Raw genomic sequence first — 6776 nt, forward strand, 5'->3', positions numbered from 1 at the left:
CATTGTTTTGTATATTTTTACTGTAAGTTCTTTTAAAATAGAATCGAACTCCACCACCTTCAATTCTACTTATATAATATTGCCTCAGTTACACCAGGGAGACTGGATTGGCCAGTGTATCACCACAATGCATATATATGTATTGCATCAGATACAGGTACCTCGTACACAGACGTTTTCTGCAAACTGATATAGGTGGATATTTGTTACCGTACACTCACTTAACAAAGATCACCTTTCTAAAAGGAGATCATTTGATTTACAAGTTCATATTAGCTCTCTACAAATGTCAGATCTCTACATAATGTCTTGAAAAATTCACAGCTCCAATCTGGATTTGGACCAAAATTTAATGGGTTCTTGCTGAATCTATATCGCCTCCTTACCCCAAGTTTCATGATAATCCAGTAGTTTTTGTGCAATCCATCAGACTGCACAACAAAAAAAGAAACGCAGATGAAAACATAACCTCTATGGCAAAGGTATAAGCTATTATTTAGTTCACAGTTTACCTCTCAAAGGGTCTTTTTTCTGCCTGCCATTTCGAAGACTAAGTGCGATAAAGCGATATTAAATTGCCATTGTTTATTTGTAAGAGAATCTTGAGCTTTGTAGTTTTTCAGTGGAGAAGCTGATGCTTCCTTGATTGACCTCTAGATGGGGCTGTCATTCTTTTAAATCACTCACTCCTCTCTAGAAGTGGAGGTTCCCCTGGTTAACTGGTTCAGTGAAAAGTCGAATGCAGAGAGATTGTGACATTGTCTGTTCTGGTGTATCTGCATATTTTGACTGCTGCATGTGTATAAATATGAATTTAATCAGTATGAATTTGTCGTCATGCACCAGTTATGGATGCTCCTGGAGCTAATAAGGGCTCAGGCTCTTCCTTGTAGCCCAGCTGCATGCCATACTCTGTGGGCTCCAGGGACTGGCAGAGACCCTGAGGTTTAAAGAAGTAGCCTGGCCGCCTGGTGAGAGACGGAGGGGTATCATTACAAAGGAAGTACACACACACACACAGAAAAAAAGTGTGCCACTCAACACACTGCCATAAAAAAGTTGGACTCTTTCCATCTTATGTTATCACATGTGTTGCTGTCTCACTTTCCTCACATGCATAAATTCCAAAACACACAGAAAAACACACTGTCTACTCGATTTTATTGGTCTCACCACAGACAAGTAAAGTTTGAAGCATATTTCCTCTCAAAACATCACTTCTTCTAGCGTACAATTACCAGAGGTCATCATAACATGGGTAAGAGTCGCTGAACTCTCCGCTTCGACAATTTGAATATCCTGCAGCACCAATCCACATCCACCAAACTTTGCTCGTGCACGCTGCCAAAGGTATTGAAACAAAGTTGAGGCCTCAGTGTGGCCTGACCTTGCAATGAGGTTGTTATGGCTGAGTAAATTTCCTCTCATGTTTTCTTGGCAGGCCGACGCTCCGAGGTTTATTCTTTTAACATAGCGTAGTCAATTTAGTGGTTGTTGTTGCCCCAGCTCCCTCACTGTGCTGTGTGTGCATGCATTTTTAGCATAGGTGGTCCCGCTCGTAGCTGAACCCGCAGCCTTGGCAGCGGTTGTGTTGAGCGCAGCCCGTCGTACTGTACGGGAGCGGCTCTGGCAGATGAGCAGAAAGCAAACACAGGCAGACAAGGATGTGTTGGCCACAAGTCTGTTATTAAAGAACACACCTCCGGATCATCCTGTACTGTAAGTCTGTGACGTCCGATGCATTCAACTGATAATTTACTTTTGATGTTATCATTGTAGCTCAACCTGTTATTTATATCTACTTCATGCTTACCTTGTTTTTCACTGGGTTCTCAGACTTATCCTTCTTTTTCTGTCCTTTTTCTCAATGCTGCTTAATGTGGTGTCTATTACGAGTATTAGAAAATAGCATTTCAAGAATAAAGTCGCGATATTACAAAAATAGTTTTGAACAGTGAAACACAAACTTGGTGTTGGTGGTCAAATGAAAATGGTATTTGGACATAAACGTAACCCAAAATTTAACCGATTTAATTGAATTTAGAGACAGTTAAGATTAGATATTCAGGTTGTTATTATTATTATTTTTTTACTTTGCATTGTTTGTGCAAAAGTGAAATATTTGAGTGTTTGCCCCAAGCGACTAACGTATCAACTGCACAGATCATAGACCTCATATAAAGATGGACCACACGACTGTTCCCCAAAAGTGAAACCAAAGCGCCTTGATCGCCCCCTGGAGGCTGACTGCAGTGAAACTAATAAACCCCCTGGTAAATGTGGTTTTAATTATTTAATAAATGGTATCAAAACAGGTGAAATGTCAAGATTGACAGATGAGACTGACTCATCATTGGTCAAAATGCATGTATCCAGATCTCGATCGCTACAGTGGTTAGGGTTAGGGAGGAAGTGGAGACGCAGCCTCCATCTTTACAGTGAATGATATAGATGTTAGCTGTAAGGTAGCAACATACACGCAGAGGTAGTGCTCCTGTGCTGTTTCTCTTTCTTTCAGTCCACAGGTCTCTTCTTGTTTTTCCACGTGACTCCAAAAACCTGTTGATGTATTTTAACCTTGTCATTTCTACCTATACTTAAGTTAATGATGTCGACACTTAGAGACTGAAACCTTTGTCTTAAGGTTATCATTTATCTTTATTTTCTCCCTTTTATAATTTCTTTGCCTGACTATACACAACATTGTTTTTTAAAAGTCGTCTTAGTTATAAAAAAAAGGAAAATAAACGTATGCCAGGAGACATTTTGCTTGAACGTCTTAGTGGAATTTTTCCTCTCGACGATGGCTTATGATGAACATGGGTGACTTATAATAATCGTCCTGTCAGCACATCACAATTCTACCTCCCAGGAAACCCCAATTGAAAGGAGTGTCTTGGCAACAGCAAGGCGGCATGTGTCTGGGCCGCAAATATGTGAACTACCAAACTGGTTTGAACACTTAACAATATTTCCTCTTGGCATTTCTGGCTCAGACGGATACTTTAACAATAATCTATCATCTCATCATTGACGTTACAAGACGCATTCATGGGACATTTGAAAGCTGCCTCTGCAAAAGAAAAGCTTCCTTAGTGTGAACTCAGGACACATTTTCTTTACTACTGGACTTTAGGTTAATGGTGAATCTCCTCAAATAGCAGACAGCTCAGCGTTGAATCGCACAGACACTGCATCAACCGGCTGACCTGAGACGTTTTCAAGACAAGGTTAATGTTTGAATCAGTGGGAGAAGAATCCCTGTACAGGCATGAGAGATGATCTCTTCACAATATTATAAAAGGTATTCAGGAGAAGGAAAAGGTCGTCACGGGGTATTTTATTTTGCCTTCACAAAGTATAGGGACCCTCAACTTTCATTTTTGGCTGCATGGGTCAATCTTCTATTAAATATGAACAGCTAAGGCAGAAATCTGTTACCGAGTTAATGTGTTTCATTAAAGAAAATGTTTCTGTCTACAGAACAAACATATTTTCAGACTCGATAAACATTATTTTAGTGGGAAAAGCCTCTTCAGAACCATTTTCCTCCCAAAATGGATGAATGGGTATTTTCCAAAAAACGACTTTTCACGTTTTATGGGTTTCAGCTCATACACTCCAGATCAGATAAGATGATTATGCAAAATTATCCCATCAGTCATCACTGTGGATGACATCATAGTTATTAGGGCATATTAGAGCCACTTGCCATGCCAGAACACACATAAACATTAGAAATGCAAGCACACACTGATAATAGTTTGGCTACGGGACAGTGAAGCACCATTATCTGCCTGGGAATTGAACATTGTGCAAAACGGTGAAACTTGATAGATACACCATCAAGTGTTTTGGTTCTAGTGAGTACAGAAGCCTTTTTCAAGGGGTCTTTTCATTTGTTTGCTCAATTGTTCATTTTGTCAGTCCCTAGGATGTCAAGTTAAAGATCTTGAAATGGTTATTTCACTGATTGGATAAGTCTGGGAATTCACTGAGGAGAACTGGTAAAAGAAATCCAACAATTCTAGTCCCTGTATGAGTGATGGTGCCAAAAGTGCCTCTTGTGGCCAAACGGTTAATTAAAGAGCATATCGCTGCAGTGTCATGGTTCCTCTCAGACCCTTGTCCAAAAACAAAAAGAATTGGATTCTTTATCTTGTGAGGTTTTCCCACATGAAAAGTGAAGCCAAAGCATCTCAGTAGCGCCCTGGTGGCTGGCTGGCTCCATCCCTCGATGGCCCCATGTGCAGACTCTGACTCCAAATGTGCAAGATGGCAACGTTCATATCCAAGAGATTTTGGCTCCATTTCTAGATAGTGGGAGGAAATTGTGACCAAATGCTTACGGTAAGCAGAGACCTTTGCTTTTTATCCAAAAACTAAACAATAGATTCTATATTTCACCTTTTGTTAGACTTTTTCCAGATGAACACTCAAAACAAGGCCTTTCTGTCACTGATGATATATAAAGATACTTGTACAGGATGAGAAGTACTTTAAATGAACTGACCTATAGCCTATGTGCAAAATTGAAAGACCATTTCCATCAGTGTAAAAAGCAAATCTGAATTCCCATATTGTTGATGGCTATTAGAAATGATCTCTACATAACCCCCGTCACTTCCCCTGACATCTCTTTAGAAAAGTAAATTAGTGCAGTACTACTAGAGATGAGAAATGACCCCTTACTTGAAGATCACTCAGCAGAAGGTGTTTACAGTGTTCTGGCGGTGGCAGCCCTGAGTTAAAGAAAGTAAACCTGTTAACACAAGCTTAATTTTGTCTGAATATTTCCAACTGTCTGAGTGAGAAAAGACAAAGGGTGTTCTGTGAGCCATCCCTGGTGTGTGACGGTCGTGTGGTCAGGAGTTAAATCATAAAGTGGCTGCAAACAGCATCAACCCGCAGGCCACTATAACCAGTCAGTCACTGGGACCAGAGTCGTTCAGCATCTGGGCTAAATTATGCTCCATCCTCTGGACACTGAGCAAATCTCCACCATCCATCTTGATGCCCTGACATGTGGTGCCTGCCGACTGCAGCTCCCAGTTAACCAGGCCCGCTGTGTCCCCAGTGTCAGCGGCTCCTCTCAGGTCCCAGCAGACGCCACGTATGTATCACCATGCATCATACTAGGAGATCCAGAGCATTGAGCTGCTGCTCAATAAGTCAGCGGACAGGCGGCACAGACAGCGACGTATCGACACCTTTCAGCTCCAGATGGGATTTGAGTTAGAGAGCCACAAGGGACTTGATTGACTTATAGCTTCACTTCATGTCTCACAATGGCTCAGACTCAGTAACGTGTTGGTCTTATATGAGCCTATATATAAGGTAATGCCATCGTATGTTGCTCATACAAGTGCTACCACACTATTTCACAATGTTACCATGGAGAGGAGTTGATGTATGGAAAATAAAGAGTATTTTTGCAAAGTTCAGCCTCAAGTCACTCCCAGAAAACTGAATGCTGCTGATGGTAGGAAGTCCTATCAGATGTGACAGTCATACCTGAAAGTAGAACAGTCACTTTATCCATAAATCAGGTTTGAATAAATTTGACATGAAAAGCAATTTGTTTAAACTGAAAAATAAGGCAGTTGCATGCTACAAAGTCAACAAACAGTCTTAACTTTTTACCTCTGTTTGTTACTTTGCCATCTACGATGTGAAATACTTCCACACGCTGCTTCTCAAACGCTTTGGTGTCATGATTGTTGGGACGGCATTATCGGAGCAGTATTTTTTCCATTTTGCATCTGTCACATGTTAGAAACATCATGCACATGCCTACTTGCTCACTGTGAATTTTCAGGACTATTTCCAGCTGTATTCTCACATGAGCTCACTCTAATATTTTACAGACGTTTTACCGAGGGACTGGTGGGAAAAGTTCTTTCAAATGTCAGATGCGACTGACTGGGATATTTGAGTTCTCACATTCAGCCCTTCCAGAAAAGGAGAATCTCTGGACTTTAGTGCATGTCTGAAAGTTGACACCTTAACACCTTCAATGTTAATAGAATCACTCTACTGATACTGAAGGTACATTTTGAAAGAATTAAAAGAAATAAATCCTAAATATGCACTTAAAAAACTCAAACTATCAAACAGCCAGCAGCTTCAAAGAGTCATATTATCTAAAGTTTAAAAGAATAATATAACATGTTCTCACCCTCCTCTGGTGGTATGCTGTTATGAACATAGCTTTGGTTTGTGAGCAGGTTTTGAGATACATCTTAAAGATTTCTGCCTCTAAACCAAAACACTGCAGGTCAATGGAATTTAGTTTTGTGGTGCTTGTGGTCAAATAGACATGTTTGGAAGGAAGTGGTTAAACACTTTTGTAGAACATCCTGTGGAGTGACACAAGTTCTAGAAAGATACATCAATTCACCTCCATTGTATCTGTCCCAACATCATTCTGTGTCTTTTTCAGGCCAGACACAGATATCTGAAAAGCTTTCTGGGCGAATAAATCAAAGCTACTGCATCAGCATACCTTTAGAGCAAAAGAGAAAATAATTCTTTGTAATTTGGCCAACCTGACCAGTGAACAGACATCCAGCAGAAAACGGGACACAAAGTTGACTCTTGCTTTACAGCCTGTCTAACAGCAGCAGGTAGAAGCTCAGTCGTCACTGTCTGATTTGCTGCATTACTGCATCACCACAAATTCCTCCTGACTGTTTGTAAACACACGTATCAGAGCCCCGTCTTGTACTGCGTTATCTTTCCTCCAGTGAGCAGATAACAGCTAAAAAAATCTGCAA

The sequence above is a fragment of the Paralichthys olivaceus genome, chromosome 21, assembly GCF_024713975.1.
Source record: "Paralichthys olivaceus isolate ysfri-2021 chromosome 21, ASM2471397v2, whole genome shotgun sequence".
Classification (NCBI taxonomy): domain Eukaryota; kingdom Metazoa; phylum Chordata; class Actinopteri; order Pleuronectiformes; family Paralichthyidae; genus Paralichthys; species Paralichthys olivaceus.